This window comes from Homalodisca vitripennis, chromosome X (genome assembly GCF_021130785.1).
Source record: "Homalodisca vitripennis isolate AUS2020 chromosome X, UT_GWSS_2.1, whole genome shotgun sequence".
Classification (NCBI taxonomy): Eukaryota; Metazoa; Arthropoda; class Insecta; order Hemiptera; family Cicadellidae; genus Homalodisca; species Homalodisca vitripennis.
The window spans coordinates 138,816,015-138,834,725 of record NC_060215.1 but is presented as its reverse complement, the minus strand read 5'-3'; the positions used below and the strand labels follow the sequence as shown (position 1 = coordinate 138,834,725).

The 18,711-nt window shown below is 33.8% G+C and overlaps 1 protein-coding gene across 3 annotated transcripts in view; it reads left to right on the top strand.

The window, feature by feature from the left end:
* LOC124369905 (probable nuclear hormone receptor HR3) overlaps window positions 1-18,711 on the top strand; it is a 251,296-nt gene that overhangs the window by 52,250 nt on the left and 180,335 nt on the right. The window contains exon 1 of one of the 3 annotated variants that reach the window (XM_046828073.1): window positions 18,024-18,102. The exons of the other annotated variants lie outside the window; for them this stretch is intronic. The gene's annotated coding sequence lies outside the window, so the exon portion shown is untranslated. Of the gene's footprint in view, window positions 1-18,023; window positions 18,103-18,711 lie in introns of those variants that run through there. 3 annotated transcript variants of the gene reach the window in all.

The following is an 18,711-nucleotide window of genomic DNA, read 5'->3' as shown; positions in this document are numbered from 1 at the left end:
TCTCACGCCCTTTCTGGAACACAATCGTCCAAAGGCACAACAGGCTACAGTTAGCAATGGCAACAAATAAAAGTAACAGCAGACACATTTTTATGTTGACGTGTTTCGGATTGATGATACACCATTAGTACAAACAACCTTCTTGAATTGTTCTAAGCAAACTTTCTGGAGAAACATAAAAATGCCTCTCAATTAATGTTAAAATTGTTAATTTAATTCAGTGATAAGTTTTGTATAAGAAAGAGAGATATGTCTCTAAAGTTTCATATTACCGCAACGTAGTCTCTTTCATGAAATAGATTTTACTGTAAACAACAAAATCCAGACTAAAACTCTGAAAGGTTTAGTTTTTTTTTATACTGGATTTGATTTACTTGCCTCTTTCTGGCCACATAAGGGAAGTCACATTAAGATGAATTTCATAAAATCACATTAGATAAGAGCAATAAGATTAAATCGATAAGAGAAAATTAATTTTTAAGAGTATACACATCTACTAAGGGCTCTTGCTATTCACATGTTGATGCTATTAGTGTCACATGGTGTTTTATGTAAGACGTATCAAATCGATTGTAAGAGAGAAGATTGTCGAACTTTAAACTACATCGGTTTTCCCTACAAAAATTAATTATTGAGAACAGTTTTTAAAATATTTCATTTTTAAAGGTCACGTCGTGACAAAAAGCGTAGGTCTGAAGTTCTTGAGTTTCTCAAATATAAACATACTCGTATAATTTAATCCTTAATTATCATTTTTAGATATTATACATCATTTAAACGTCTTTGTAAACCATAAACTTTACAATAACGAAACTTAACTACCTTTTTCTTTTTAAAACACCGGTTGAAAAATTGTGAAATGTGAAAAGAAGGACATAACTTTCATACGAAATTTATATTATATTTTATTTATAATATAATATATTTACAATTTACATTAAATCATACGAATACTTTCACAACAAACCCAGGGTTTTTTATGCAAAATATTAATTTTCTCAACGAATTATCCTTTCAATAAAATACAGGACATTATAAATATTTTTCTTCGTCTTTGCATAACATCAATTTTGCATTTTAGTTTTTTCAAGCTGTAATAGCGTTCATGTTAAAAGAAATAATGTATTCATCTATTTTAAAAATAATTTCGAATTATTTTAAGATTTATAAAAAGGTTTAAGGTAGTTAACCCGTATTGAATTATTTCAAAATGGTTCTAAACCCATAAAAAAGGTTATGAGGAATAAATACTAATGTTAATGGTTAATTGGATTATGTAATACAAAATGTATTGTGTGCTTTTATTATTTGGAATAAATAGATACCATAATTCGTGTTACTTTTTAAATTTATGTATTTCATTAATACAAAAACCATCTATTTCAAGTACAAAGCAGAAAGAATGAACGTTTCTTGAATGACTGGTGATTATTATTCGAATAATCAAAAGTTATTCAATAAATGTTCATTTTGGTCACATTCTGTACAAAACAAAATTCATGAAAATGTTAAACTGTTCCCAAGTGTTAATTTTGTGAGTAAACAGTTTGATTCACTTTTATTCGATAATCAGTTAGATTTGAAAAAATCCGTATATTTAGTTATGAACATTGAAAGCTTACGTTGGATCTTTCACACAAAAGAGGATAGTAAATACACATCATATCTTCTTCAGCAATATCCCGTTTGGGCCTAAATCGGCCCAAATATAATACTCTATTACTATTTCCTATGAGTGTTAGTTTTCAGTTTCATATCGGGCAGTAAATTTTTAATTTTGATCTTGAAACAAACTTGATTTCCAAAATCCTTTCAACGCTGCAAGCCAAAATATTTCATCGTTTCATCAACAATGGGTTTTAGCTATCTTTCTATGCCTTTAAATGCCGGAGCTACATATGTTGAGTATCGCATTGTTTCTTATACAGGGTGTCAATTAAGTCTGGAACCTCTTTTTTAATTTTTAAACCACAATATCGAAAAATACCAAAGTTCACACGTGCTTACTGGTGATAGTAACGCACATATCTGCCCAATTACCGACCGGATAATCCCTTTCGGGGACGGTCCACAAGGAGTCGGACAAAATTCTTAAATAGCAGCATAGGTCAAGTGTAAATTATTAAGTATTACAAGTAAACACCAATTTTTAAGTACCTGTGATCAAAGTAAGTGTTCAAAATGTTCCCCTATCATCGTCTGGCAATGTCCTAGGGCGGTTGTAAAAGCCATCCACTGCATTTTGAAGGTAGTCACGAGGAATATCTTGAGCTTCTTGGACTATGAGATTTCTTAGGTGCGCCAAATCTCGAGGCTTAGTACGATAAACTTTATCTTTGATGTATCCCCAAAGAAAAAAATCCAGCGGAGATAAATCAGGGGAACGAGCAGGCCACTCTACTACACCACGTCTTCCAATCCATCTGTGAAGGAATATTGTATCCAAGTATTCTCTAACAAGGAGAGCAAAGTGTGGTGGCGCGCCATCTTGTTGGAAATAAATTCTTTGAAATTGTCGACCAAGAGCAGCTTGTAGTGCAGGAATTATCTCATTTTGGAGCATTGCTAGATACGAGTCACCATTTAAATTACCATTGATAAATAATGGGCCCATAATTTGATTTCCTATAATACCTGCCCAAACGTTAAGTTTCTGTGGATGCTGTGTATGACTCAATCTGCCACTTTCACATTCTAACAGTAGTTGTGTTATTGGTAATAATTATTGATTCCTGGCTTCGATTACTACATTGTCAGATGATGGGAGGGGAACATTTTGAACACTTACTTTGATCACAGGTACTTAAAAATTGGTGTTTACTTGTAATACTTAATAATTTACATTGTTCAATTGTTTTAAAAATCAAATAGCTATAACTACTGAATGAATCCACCTTTTGAAGTCCGGTTTGCGGCATTGTACTCTGCTAAGTAAGACCTTTAATTTGATACCAAACTTGACCTATGCTGCTATTTAAGAATTTTGTCCGACTCTTTGTGGACCATCCCCCAAAGGGATTATCCGGTCGGTAATTGGGCAGATGTGTGTGTTACTATTACCAGTAAGCACGTGTGAACTTTGGTATTTCTTTCTATTATGGTTCAAAAATTAAAAAAAGAGGTTCCAGACTTAATTGACACCTTGTATATTATAGCATGAATTTTTATATTCGTCTATGTAAAGTTGGGAACTGCATCAAATTTTTAATACATATAGTGTGTCTGACAGTTTTGCTCGACGCACTGTTCGTCTCAATATTGCCGTAAGAACTACTTAAGTTTACGTTTTCTTTGATGTTTTATAAGTTCAATTTCAAAAATAACGTCATAACAATTTCGGTCAAATTAAGTTTTATCCTATAAAGCTTAAACTTCTTTTTATTATATATTACGATCTAGAAATACTGAAATGGTAATTAAAAAAAAATAAATAAATAAATAAAAAATATAAAAAAACAGTCAATTGACTCCACTGATTGTGACTACAACGAAAAAGATCGCTTGAGATAGTGCCTGCCATGTAACAAAATACAATTCTAATACACATTTCTTATAAGGAATTTGAGATATTAAATATTATACACTAATTTATATACGTGTATTCTATAAGGAAAAGTTGCAGTTCCAAACCAATGCAGTCCGTCTAACCAATTGTACGTTCGTTATTTTTATAGGTACAAGACGTTTAATAGTTTTCCTTGATGGCGCCATAAAACTGATTCTTTTTGGAATAATGTATCACATTGTCCTAGATCGTTATTTGTCTACAGAAAACCTGAAAGCTGTGTGGGTAGCTAACAGAATTTGGCCTCCAATTTTATACAAGACATTGAGTTAGTTTCCATGTGTTTTTACAGACAATTCTTAACTTTTGTGAGCACTCATGGAACGCTGTGAAATTTCTTATACTAGATCATTATTGTGGAAGTGTTGATCGCCGAGTGGTCTAAGACGTCGGATTTGGATCTGAGTTAGAGATAGTGGAGGTTCTAATCCTGTCTGTGACCGTAGCACTTTTTATCAGTACCATCGACCTTGTACTGTATCGACTCTCCTCCTTATTCTGTTCGATAAGATCCTGGCACATCAGGATGGGTAGAACAAGGCTTAAACCGCCTCTTTAAAAAATTATGTTTGTAAACCCCAAGTCAAAAACCGAAAAGATCAGTTTTATGTTTTCAATTTGTAAATTCCTTGCGCCTGGTTTCTTGGGATTTTTCATTATTAACTTTCTTGGAAACACTCAGATTATTGTGAAACCTCATGCCCTAGCTTATTGTTATATTTTATTTGGAACACCTCACTTTTATAAACACTGTGACGAAGATTGTTTCTGATATCACAGAAATCCTCAGATTTGAATGATATTTGTTTTTACATTGTAGATATTTGTATTTGGATAATATACTTTTATGTTATGATATGTATTATTTAACCTTAATTCGTCTCTTCATCTGAAGAGTTTTGTGTAAAAGCAGCAAATTTCCACTGCAACACACACACACACACACACACACACACACACACACACACACACACACACACACACACACACACACACACACACACAAAATCAAATTTAGAACATATGTTTATAACTGTTAATGTAATGATAAATGTAACTGTAATATTTATTTAACGATAAATGATAAATAAGAGAAACAATTTTAAAAATCATTCTGTACGACAGTAACTATTCATTATCTTTTATACCTATTCCAACTGTACATTTTTGCAACAGAATCCGTCAATGGATAAGCGAGGACGATCACTGTATAGGTAGGCTTGCACAAGTCAGGCGCAGCAAACATTTTGTTTTTGTCTTTTGATAGGAATCAGCGGTTTAAGTGGGTTATAACAATTTTACAACATTCAAATTATTTCTTTTACAATTCTAACGGTACTTTTTTCGCCGAAATCAGTTAACGCATAAGCGAGCACGACCACTTTAAAGACACGCTTGCACAAGCCGGGAGCAACCAATAACTGATACCTCTCAACTGTGACATGTTTGGCGCTCCTGGCTTGTGCAAGCGTGTCTTTAAAGTGGTCGTGCTCACTTATTTTTGGACGGATTTCGCTAAAAAAAGCACAGTTGGATTTTTTAATAAAAATTTCAAAATTTTAGGTAGGTATTTTAAAATTTGTATAACCTATTTAAAACAGCTGATGCAATCAAAAGATAAAATGTTCACTGCTCCCAGCTTCTGCAGGCCGAACTTTATAATGGTCGAGCTCGCTTATTTATTCACGCATTTTGTTTAAACGAGTACCGTTGGAATTGGTATAAAAATTAATAAATTGTTGGTATCATATGGATTTTTTATATCTATACCGATTCTTTTTGTTATTTGACTTTAAAAACTTGAAATATACGCCATTTCGAAACGGGTAGAAGGGTTTTTATTGTAATGAAGGTCTACCACAGTTTAATTTGATTCTCAAGTTTCATAACTTTATCTTAACTGGTTCAAAAGATATATTTTTGTATAAAAGACACATACAGACAGACAGACAGACGGAAAACTAAACGTTTTAGTACATACCTTCATATGGACTTTTTTGCTCATTTTTATGTGTAGAACAAAATCCCAAAGTATTGGAACACTTTTACTGAACACCCTGTATAATTTCACTGGAAACTGTAATGTGTATTGCACATAATTGCGTTACCTGCAAGTTGTGTTCCATAGACGAAATCAAATAATCAATCTATGATTGACTTTTACTTTTCCTATACTTATGTGACATTTTAATTAAGCTGCATTCTGAGTTCAGTCCATTCAGACCTCTGAATCTAGTCTTTTACTGTCTCGTTTATTGCCATCAAAGTAATAGCTTGAAAGCTAGCAGCGTTTATTAAAATCTTACAAAGAGAGAGGAGAATTGCTCTTTGGATAGGTTCATATTATCGCTAGGAAATTAAATTCCGAAAATTGTTATATAGCCTTAGATATTGGCAGACATTTGCAAACCAATTGGACGGGATGGATATTTTATATATTTCGAGACAAGCCATTATGCGTATTTTATATTTGGTAGGATATATTGTAAAGATAAAAATGTGCATATCTCATTAATAACGTTATTATGTGGGTGTTTCCAAAGTTAGGCCATAAAACTTGTTTTTAACCTTTGGTCAAAATGTACTTATTTATATATTATAACACTGGTAATCGATTTTAAATAACTACATGGATACCCTTACATTTTTACTTTCATAATTGATTCTCTTGAATAAATCTTTAAGATGTTAAAACATTTCGGAATTGAGAAACGGAAGTAAAACATGTTGTAACCAAACCTTTACACTTAGTACTTAATTTTCATTTCCTCATCCTGTTTTCTTACCACCCTATGTTTCGAAGGTAGAAGAACGCCACACCACGTGTCGTAGAAGGTTTATTTTCACTGAGGTTAAATGCAAATTTTCAAATATATAGCTTATAATAAGAATATAAAAAGAACCTGACACGATAGTAACTCATCATAGGACTTACTCTTGTAGTTTCATGAAATGAAGTTGCATGCAAAATTTAAAGTCCGCTTATGATATGTTGGTTATATATCTCGACATATGATATTCCTCATGATAGATTCAGATTTTTTCGTTAAATTGAGTTCCTTATCAGTGTTTAAACAATAAAAGTCAACACACGAAGTTACCATAAAATAAATGTATGTGTGTTGGGTACATAGGCTACGTGTGTTAATAAGTCACGTTTTTTTTTAATCTCTTGGGTGTATCGAGTTTGTTTATAAATTTTGTATTCAGGAGTTTACTCGTCACTATAATACTAATGTAACCATAAGACCGATGTAAAGATATTCGCTAACGCTCAGGCAAATTCCATTAAGTGACATGCACAATAATCGAACCCAGTGTTTCTCATATAGAAATGAAGGTTCATGCAAAATTTCAAGTCTGTAGGTCAATTTTTTTCTCTTTATATTATGTGGATAAACAGACAGAAATGAAAATTTTCTGCATCCACAAATGAAAGGCTTCGCTAAAGCTCAGCCAATTACACGGAATAGCATTAAAACGTGAAATTCGTGTTTTGGTGACCATCCGTTTTAGTTGTTCCGTACCCTGTTAGTATCCATACAGAACTCAATCAATTAATGCCTGAGCGGTTATTGACACTTTAAAGTATGTGAATATTTCCAGCGTTATCGACCTGTATACAAGAACAAACACCCGCTGGAACACACTTCCAGCAAATATGCCGTCAACCGCCTCCCTGCCACGTGACGCAAGCACACATTTGATGTTCCAGATAACACATCAATTACATTTTACATCAAAATAACATCACCTTAGTCTTGATGTAACATATACAGGGTTTTCACAAAAGGGTGTCACAAACTTCTGTGATTGGTGGTAATCACAGTTTTAAACAAAAATAGGTCGAGAAATGTCTCATTTAGACGTTAGTCGCCATTTTTTTTATTTATTATAAATAATTATTATATCTAAAAATAGTCAAGCTAAGAAAACCAAATTTGGCACATAGCTTTAAATAGATAAGAGGAAACAAAATAATTGTGTTATTTTTTTAATATTAAAAAAATGGCGTCTGTTTAAAAATTTTTAAAGCCAAATAACAAAAAAACCAATATAGTTATAAAAAAATTAATATAGACCATCTATTTTAAGAATTGTATTAGAATTCCAATGGCACTTGTTTCAAAAAAATCCGTCAATAAATAGGTGAGCTCGACCACTTTAAAGGTAGGCTTACACAAGCTGGGAGCAGCAAACGTTTTATCTTTTAATACGCATCAACTGTATTACATGTTATAAAAAAAATGTATAATATAACACATATTTTTATGTATTACATATGGATGAAGTAAAACGTTCCATTCCCCAATATTTTAAATGTTAATTCAATAGTTCTATAACGTATTGCATATAAAAACAAATAGACTTCCTCTATCCGTTTAAAAATGGAGGCCAAAAATGGTTTCAGAGTTTGGGTGTTTTGTGTTTCAAACATATGACGAATCTTACTTTCATTGAATTAAGGAGGAAGCAAAGGATGTTCATTTTATGAAACAATATTAAAAACTGACACCCTATTCTGTATGTTTCAAAAAGTTTTAACAAGTAAAATTTATATTGGTACATAATGCATTAATCGCATTTCTGAAATTGCGGAGAAGAATTATAAAAATAATTAACATAATTAGGATTATAACTGATCAAACCCTGAATCAAAAATTATTTGTATTTAATTTCAAACCACAAAAAAGTAGCGGCCAATACCTATAATTAAGCCCTAATTTTCATGTCACGTACGAAGAAAAACATTCTGTACGTACTTAACTAACAATATAGAACATTAAAAAGTACTTCGATGTTGTTTTAAGGTACAAGGGGAGAATGTGTTAGATAATATAGTATGTCAAAAATAGGACAAGTACCCGTATATCAAATCAGTCAACTCTATTTGTTTGACATGTAAACACTAATAAACAATGTGCCCCAACTTCAATGCTTCGATGAAAATAACATTTTTTATGCATTTAATTACGAGTCTATAATTATTCTGGAACTGATCAGAGCAGTGGAATTAATCAAAAGAAGACATATAACTTGATTTGTTATAAGTAACTAATGTTCCGGGATATGTTTGGATCAGATTTATTACTCAATCTTACTCCCAAAAAACCGTAAAAGCAATTTATTTTAATAGACTCGATAATGGTGAAAATGATGTACGACATGCAATAAGGGGTGCAAACTGAATGTAAAAAACAACCAATAATTATTCTACAGCCATTTTTACTGGTTGGGCTTAAAATAAATATTTTTAATACAAAAATAGTTTCGTTTTTATAAGAGTGCTCATTCTTTGTGACCTACTGTATTGTTCAGGAACTTTTAATGATGTTTTTTTGTTTCTGTTTGACCACAAGTATTGAAAATACACTTTGTTTGTACTCATTCAATTTGTTATTTTATTGATTGCTCTTTGGCTTCAAATCCGTCCTCTTTTCTGATTGGCGAGTCTACAAGTCTCTATTACATATTTACATTCTATTATAAAGAATAGGCAGAATAGGGTGAACAAAGGAAAACAGGCTATTCATAGCAGGTACGCGTAGTGAGGTTGATTCTGTAATCATATTGGTTTGAAAATAGGCAAAATTTAAGTCTTTTAATGTTGTATTTTAATTGAGTATTAAAACACCAAGGTAATATTTCAAATCAATATAATTAATGACAGTACCAAATAAAAACAAGCAAGCGCTTTGGAATAGGTCAGTCGCTTGTTTTTAGAAAAGTAGACCGATCTCCATTTGATTTTGCCCGTTCCCCAAAGACTACAGATATGCGTGGGGAACTTAACAAGAAGAGTATGGGGAAAGGCCGGTACAGAATTAGATGAAAAGTACCCTGGTCCGAGTAGATTTGATAGTGAGCCATGTTCAGCTCAGACTCAGTGTCCAACGCCTTATACCCTGCTACTTGTGTTTGAAAATAGACGGGAAAATATGTTTGTATGAATGAAACATCAGCATCCGGAAGTAGTAGTGGACCAGATGGCACCCTTAGGGAGAATCATAGCCATAAAAAGCGGGAATGAACCGTGTAAACGTAAATTTATATCAGCAGAAACGGATTTTGATCGGCCGCAAGACAAGAAGAGGTAGGGACAGAGGAAGTTGAGTGAGCTGCCACGACTCTGTGTTGTGCGGTTCAATTGATAGCAGTAGCGGTACAGGTTGTCAGTGGTGGGGAGTGTGGGTCCCCCCCCCCGGAGAAGTTGCGCAAGTGACAGCACCGCAGGCCCACGACTACGGCACGGCTATGACGCGGCGCTGTACGGTGCCTCTAACGGATCCCGAGGTAACGGGCAGCGGCGGTGGTTGACCCGCCGGCCGGTGGGTTAGTAGGCAGGCTCGGTGTGTCGGTCAACGCACCCGTACCGTTACCCTAACCCACCACCACGGCACTCGGAGTCGCTCTTACTTTTATACCCCCCCCCCCCCCCCCACCAACTCGCTGCTTCCCGCTTCTGGCAGGGACCTCATCCCGGCATCGTAAAGGCATTGAAACTAATCGCGAAAAACCGAAAGTGAAACTTACCGTGTGGTTCGGTTTCCTCCGTCCTAGACAAGGTTGTTTTTTTTTTTTGGGCAAACGTGACCGCCGCGGTCAGGGGTCACACATCCTCAGTCAACTTTTATTTTTTCCCACTTTTTTATTAGTTATCTTTGTCTATCTAGGACACGTCTTGCTTGTACCAAAGGGACAAAAAAGACAAATCCCTGTTATAATAACCAGTTAAATAATTTATATAATTTAAAATCTAAATTTCAACAATTAACCACGAAAATTCGGAGGCGAATCTGGGATACCATCCATTAAACCTTGAATTCTTTTGATTACCTAAAAGGCCCTTCGTTGCATATGTACCCGTTCTTTTACACACAAATTTAAATCTATATTACTTAAATACAGTATATTAAGCCTAATTTAAGCCGTACAAAATTTACATCAGAGTAAAGTAATGTCTTATTTTAAAAGGTAAAATTAGGGCTAAGACGTCCTTAATCTGAGAACCAACGGCTTAAAAGTGACTTCCGAACCACCATCAATGGCCGGGCAGGCGGGCCGCTTGCAAGGACAGGATCACCCAGCGGTCACCCATCCAAGCAGCATCCACGCTCGACATTGCTTGATTCGGTTATCTCGCGATAACCACCGTACCCGCTACACTGCGTCTTTGGCAAGTCTCAGGTCTATGAAGTCCTGAGAGAGTATACTCTGTATAAAAATGCTTCATTGGACAGGCTATGATAAATTATATGCTTTGACTTATTTTGTTGCCTTGAATGGCTGAGCTTTAGCGAAGCCTATCACTCGAGAGGGTGGAAAATACTTCATTGTGTCTGTCTGTCTGTCTCTCTGTCCGCAGATGTATCGAATACGAACTGACCTGTACACTGAAAAATTTGCACGAAGCTTCATTTTTATATGATTAACACTGACTTCGATGATGGTGCATGTCACTCCATGGGATTTGGCTGAGCGTCTATTTTTACATTGGTCTTATGGGTAACCATGAAGGCGACGTAAAATAACAGAATAAATCCATTTTTAAGCAAACTGAGTACAACCGTATGGGATTTTAACGTGTGACATTTTTATTCAGAGAGTAAAAGAAAAACTAGAGTGGGAAGTCAATATTAAAAGTCAGTGACAAGATATCATTTCAGCGTACTTTTGCGTTGTAGTACTCTCCATAGCTCACATGAACTTTATTGTTATTGGACCACTGCTATGAAACCTGGCGTAATGGACACAAATTTGTATTAGGTGGCAAAATATTCTGAGATAGATTCCATTCGTAGTCTTTAAACTTTGCTTGAATCTCATAGAGGAAAATTAGTTCTGTAATGCCCAATCGTGAATTTTTGCTGAGCACAAATTTGGAATCAATTTTTTCTGTATGATTACTTGTCTGTCTATCTATCTGCCTCTAGGATATCTCGATAATAAGGTGAGCCATAGATTTGAAATTTTGCATGCAACCTTAGCGAAGCTGAGTAACTGTAACGCGTAACTGTAGCGAAGCAACTGTGACGCGACACGTGGTATGGCGTACTCCTACACTATCATTAGTAACCACTCTTATAAGTGAATTAGTGATATTTCAATCAAGCAGAGTAAATAGTGAAACATTATAAATTCCTCTAAACCTGTTGGGGCAGATGGTCATAAAGAACTGCATTTGTTACTATTTCAGCTCATTGCTTTTTCATCGAGGTAAGGCCGAGCAAAAGAGACTGTAGGTATTAAGAAAGGGTGGTGTTGAGGATTTTGCATTTGCAGCAGGCAGGCAGGTTGTGACTGTGGGGGGGGGTGGATCCCCCACTTCTTTCAAGGCCGGTTAGGCTTTTGCCTTGTTTTGCAACTTGAACTTTTTGGTCATACTTATCTTGAGGAACTCTAACATTTAGTTTTGAAGTCCTGAAATATTATGCAATATCTCTTAGCACCAATAGATACGCAAATGAATACACTATAAGTTGTAGTGGCCTGTCTGATGCTGCGGGTAAAGAACCGGTCTCTGGGTATTGTTTGTTAATGGGCAGTCAACTTGCGTGAAGACGGTGGTTCTTCTGATCTCCCCACGGTCCGCCTAGGAGGGACAGACTATTCTCAGTTTGGTTATAACATTCTTATGGTGAAGGCTGTGTTTTAACATTCTTACATGATAAATTTTTGTAGCAATACGTTCATCTAGAATTATTTGGTATCCACTACAATTAATCTGTCATCGGCAACTGGTCATTATTTGGTTGTTGAAAACTGTTTTTGTATGGGTTATTTTTAAATTTAAGAACAACGTCCCTACAAGGTAACTTGGTACCTTGGTATATTTCCTAAAAGCAGGAAACATATAAGAAATATGCTTGCCCATTCCACGAGGAGTTGTAGGCATTTAAAATAAGACTTGTGGCCGAATTTGTAGTCATGACAAGCTGAAAACAAAGACCGAAGGCAGATATTCTAATATTTTATATAAATAAACTTATCTAATAGCTGTAGATTGGACTGTACCTCCAACAACGCAATTTAACAGCTAACCTGTAGGTTTTTTCCCAAGGACTACACTGAGCAAACCTCAATTTTTTCTGGGTAAGAATGACCGTTATCGTTTTTAAATAAACCACAAAGCTTAAAAAATCCAGTAGCCTTACACGCTATTCACCATAACAAAAGCTTTGAGTATTGCTATAAACCCAAAGCTATAAACAAAATTAAACCTTGTGAAAATATCTCTCGAATCGTTTGAATATAAGGAATTATGAATTGGCACATCTACTCATATTAAAATCTAAAAACCCATATAGACTTAACATTCACTAAATAACTGTTTTCCACTTGAATCCTTAGATTCTGGTCTAGTTAATGTACAAAATTCAAAATTATATGACATAACTTTTATTAAAAGTAAACAACTATTAAAAATTTGTTTGAATGTCAAAACTGTTATTTAAATATGAGAAAGTTCGTTGTCAGATGTTTCTTCTTTTGTTTGTTTATTTTCATAAAGTGTTATTTATATTTGTGTACTTGAGAAAGTTGCAATAACAGCGAAATATTTTACATGCAATAATTGCAGTTTTCTTCTATATATATATGATTGCAAAATACCCCAAATTATAACTTTAAATTTCTTTGATCCCTCAAAGAAGAGTTGTTATATTTTGTGTCTATAGGACATAGCTGTGGTAAAGGAAAATACTGACCCAGCTAAAAGCCGATTGCACAACTAAAAGTGGTACAATCGTTTTTCGATTGTATGACCGATTATAATTTCGATTGGAATAATTTTGTTGTTTTTGACGTTTTTACAAAATTTCAGTCACACCCTATTAAAATGCCATTTTTATGAAAGGAAAAGTCGGAAAAGGCTATTTTGATCATTCTATGAAGATTGATATACACCGAAGTAGAATTAAGGGGCATCGCCTTCTTAATTAGACCTGTTCATGAAATTGCCTAAATGTCCTGCTTGCGTGTCGGCACATAGTGGTGGAGTGACCAAACTGTTTTCCCTTATTATGTAGTCAGAAAACTCAGAAAAAATACCCCACCCAAACATCAGTTTTACCATCTTAAGGTATCCGGGTATAGACAAAGTGGGTAAAGGTATCCCACTTTGAGAATATTCTTAACTTTCATAATACAGGGTGATTCGTATAACCCAACAAAAAATTATTCACCTTCAGTATTTTTTTATTGTCAAGACAAAAAGCACAAAATAGAAATGTGCAAAATGGGTATATATATTCGTCATGTTGATTTGGTCAGTTCGTTAAGCATTAATCTTGAATCTCCCGTTAAGCAGACACTGTGCCTTCTGGTGAGCTTAACTCAAGATTCTAGATCTTGGCACTGAAATGGTGTTTGGATTAATTATACAATCACAGCACTGGCACTGACGGAATAGGTATAATGCTGTTATAAGTGATCCCATACGATTTCTACACGTGTATAGAAAGTGGCAAGCTATTCCAACAAAAACAGAGCTCGTGACAAAAGTGACGATGTGGCGGGCGTGGGCTGTGGTGGCAACATCTGGGTTCAAAGTGCGAAATACTCGTAGTGTGCATATTCAGTCAGCAGTTCCTCCACTAGCAACCGCCTTGCCTGTGTTACGGCACGTTTTACAGTTCGCATATGTTGACAGAGTTTTTCGTCAAACGTGTATGAGAAACATCGATAAAACTTCATAGCAGCAATCAAAAACAATGTACTAAAAAATTAAAACGGGTTGCTTTTTACCGCATGGGTTTACATGCGAGTATATTATAGTTGAATTGTGTGTACAATCGAAAATAAAATAACGATTCATTGGAATCTACTTTGTGTTAATTTTAAAATTAGGCTCGTTACCTCATCAGCAGAAAGGGACACCCATTGAAATGTTTAATAAGGTAAATTGGAAACAGTAAAAATTCACAATTAGTAATTAAAAATTGCGTTAAAATAAAGTGGTACATAATTTTTGCGTTGCATTTGTTTTTGAAGTGAATACTGCCAAGTTGAGTTTCCCAAGTTCCAAATTGGTGACTTTTCCCTCAAAAGGATGTCAAAACTTGTGACCTTGCAGCGTCCTTGGAAGGTGTTCAATTTTTCCAAGACGACAGAAAAAACCCAAATCAAACTTTTTAAAATACTTTTTTTACTTTTTTTAAGGAGAGGCCGATCCCCTTTTAAGCCTTATTCTGTCCGTCCTCATAGGCCACTGGCCTGTGCGAGGATCATATCAAACAGAACAAGGGGAAGAGCCGGTACAGTACAAGGTCGATGGTACTGATAAAAAGTGCAACGGTCAGACAGGATTGGAACCTGCGCTTAACTCAGATCCAAGTCCAACGTCTTAGACCACTCGGCCATCGGCACTCCCACACTAGGTATCCTATGTATGTTTCATCTATATTTCATAGTTTTCACGGCATTTAAAATTTCGGATATTAATTTGTAAGGTTCTAATTCATTTTTGGCCTTTGATGTAGTACAAGACAATTAAGTAAGAAATCTCAAGTCCGATAATGCGTATGCCATTATCAAATATGTGTGACGGGCTTTTTAAAATAAACATTTGGAGGAAGCTCTCTTATATTTAAATACAACTATACAGACATAGCATCCATTGACTTAAAAATTGTCAAAAATAACGGTTCGTTCCTGAAACGTTAGCAAACTAGTACAAATTAAGAATTTCTGCCATCAGAGATTAGTAACTTGTAATATAAAATAGCACAAACGAGACGATAGGAAAACGTCCATATTCCTAAAATATTTACAGATTTAAAAAACAATTCAAATTTCTTTTTAAGATCATTGAATTTATAATAATTTGGTGAACAATATTAGTTTGTATCTCCGCAGTTGTGAGCAACAGGAGTAAAATATTAGGGATATTATTTACTATGAGAGGATAGAAGTTATAGTGGTGTATAATGCCTGATTCCGACTAATTCACTAATATGATAAAAACTAATTCAAGTCAGATATCTCTGCATCAGTCTCACTCTACCTTCCGGTGAGGTGAAATTTGGGGGGAGGGGGGCAAATAGAGAAGTTCCAAACATTTTAATATTAACAAGGATTCGCATTAAAAATGTGTTATTATACTTGATATCCAATGAAAGACAATAGGAGATTATAATAAGAATGATTTTATTTTATTTTATTAATAAACAAAATGTATGACACAAAGAAGTCTCTCGATGTACTTTTTTTGTCCTCCATTTCCCATATTATAATATATTACTAGTAAATTATATTTATCAGTTATCCCAACCCCTTATGTGCAAGACCTCCGAGCCTATTATGCACGAATCCCTACATATAACATAGTTTAAAGTGTTCTAAGAGCGCATGAACTGTATCCACTTTTATTTTGTGTTTATACTTTATCCAACACCTGATTATGAACTCGAAGTAGAATCATTTACATATTTATTGAAATGATTAAGAAACAGATTCGGTGTACCTGCTGTACTAGAACTGACAGCTGAGCAGTGTTCTATGTTGTAACCTTAGCATCGGTTACCCAATCTCTTAAATAGAATGAGTTATGAACTCGATTTTAAGAACTTAAAGTGTCTAATCTATCTGTTTTGAAATTATGCCAAAGGGAATGAAAAGTTTTACATAGCCGTATTTGTTTGTTATTAAAACCATAATCCTCAAGTTCACCTATTATTGAACAAAAAAATTACAACAATTTTAAAACTAAACTTACGGTGTATTTTATATTTAGTTTTTATCATCGAGAGATTTAACTTGTGCGTATGTGTAATTTTTACGTTAGAAGTGTCATGTTTCAAATCTACCATGAACAATTTTGAAAATATATTAAATTGTAAAATATATATATATATATATATATATATATATATATATATATAAATAAATGGAAAATTGGCAATTGTATATCTGAGGCTAGCCCCTTCACCGATTACAGCGTAACGCCTAACCGATGAAGATGCAATATAGAAACAGAGGTGCATGGCGTACAGCGGCCAGTGTCCTCTGCTACTACAGTTTTTTTTTATATAATTCATATAAATATTTCAAGTTTGAAATAAATACTTCAAAATCACATATGCATTTTTTCGCTATGAAAATTTGGTGTCTCGTGGGGCCATTGAAAGTGGTTTTTCGAAAACTTACAACAATTGTTGGCATTAATTTGAAATGTTACAATTTACAATAGTTTTTTGAACAATTGTAGAAAATTTTATAAAAACAGAAAAAATTAAAATATTTCAAATGTGTTTTTGTAAATTATAGGGAAATTCTGTAAGAACCATTCATGCACTTGTTTTTTGGCCAAGACCAAATTAGCTATAATATATGTAAATACAGTAATATATATATATATATATATATATATATATATATATATATATATATACAATGTAAGATAAAAGTAACTTTTCCAAATTTCCTTTCTGTGACATTATAGATATAGCAGATGGGTCTTTGAATGTTTAAGTTGCGTATTTACTTTTGTGGTTCTTCTTGTTTGTTGTGTTTCTTGTTCTTTTTATATTCTTATTTTGCTTCCTGAAGATGTGGGTGTAGAATCCAACGAATTATAGGGGTTACACTATATAAAGTGTATAATATATAAATATAGTATTTTATTCGTTTACATATACATATACAGGGTGAGTGGCTCTTGGTGTGACAAAATGTTTTGGGTTATAACGCAATGTAAATGTGATACAATGGCGGTTATAAAAAAGTCTAACTCCAAAAAATTGGTGTGAAATAAATTATTTTCAGTATTTTTCTAAAAAAAACCCGTGTTTTTGTACGTAAATCAGCAACGTATAGACATATGTGAGCAATCTACATCATTTTTAGATTCTCCGTTAAATTTTCAATTTGAAAAAGTTATCGGTTCAAACGGTAAGAAAGAAAATTAAGCTTCAGGTTGATTCAAATTGTAAAGTTGCTAAGTTTCTGAAAAACTTAAATATCATTGAACCCCATCTTTTTACCACACCCTGTACACAAGAATGTGTCAAGTGATATTAAAAACTTTGCCATTTAATAGGCTTTAAAATGGTATGCCATATGACCATAGTTAAGTATTCGGTTACCTACTTTTATCGGTTTGAATATTAAAAAAACATGCAAGCCTACGAAAAGATTAAAACAATTTAGTAACAACTGTACTTAATTTTTATGTTTTATAAAACTGCCTCATAAAAGAAGGAATTGAATATTACAAAAAAGTAAAGCAGTTTAAAATAATTTGTGGATGCTAGTTACGGATTAATGGTCACATCCTTTATCAATGTTTTAATTCCTTATCTTATCACTTTCACCAGTATTGCACATTCATTCCTTATCTTGTTTTGTAAGACCAGTGTCCACATGAATTACTTCTACCTCCAATAAACTATTTCTCTGCTCAATTTAGTTAAGTGTAGGCTGCCATGGAGTTCACTACTCGAGAGTACCCTGATATTAGTTTCCGAAACTGGGGTTTTCCGAATCTAAAGATGGTTATTCGATAACCATTCTAAATGCCCGCTGCTATTTTTAGAATCGTAAGTATTGTTTATCTTGTATGATTGATCTCTCTTTAAAATAACGTAGAATTATATTCGATATAATTTGTGTTTCCATTTCATATTAAACATCGGCTCCAATGTACCATCGGCTCTGGTTTTGACCTGAGGTGGTCAAAATGACAGTAGAGAAGTACAATGTTAATATGCAGAGTATCAAATTAAAGAACCTAACCGAATCACTGAATAATCATTGTGTCGCTTAAAACCCTGCCTCATTCCGGCCGATATACTGTTCAAAGTGTATTTCCGACCACCATAGTGTTTTTTTAAATAAATACATTTTTCTTTTGGTTCGGTTCGTCACTAAATAAATTTAAAACGAATCAATTGTTGTTTTGTAATTTCGTAAGTTTATTCCACAAGAAGAGTCTTTATTGTTCTATAACATTTAAAAAAACAAATTGCTTCTTGCAGTTGTTTATGGTATAATAAACAACATAATTGACCTAAATCCACTATCTATAAATATTCATGAAGTACTAAATAACTCGTATAAACGCCATAATCTATTGAAACCGAGTGGATTGCATCTAGTACAGTCTCTTCTTCCAATACATTAACTACGCAAACATGGTGAACGTGCCG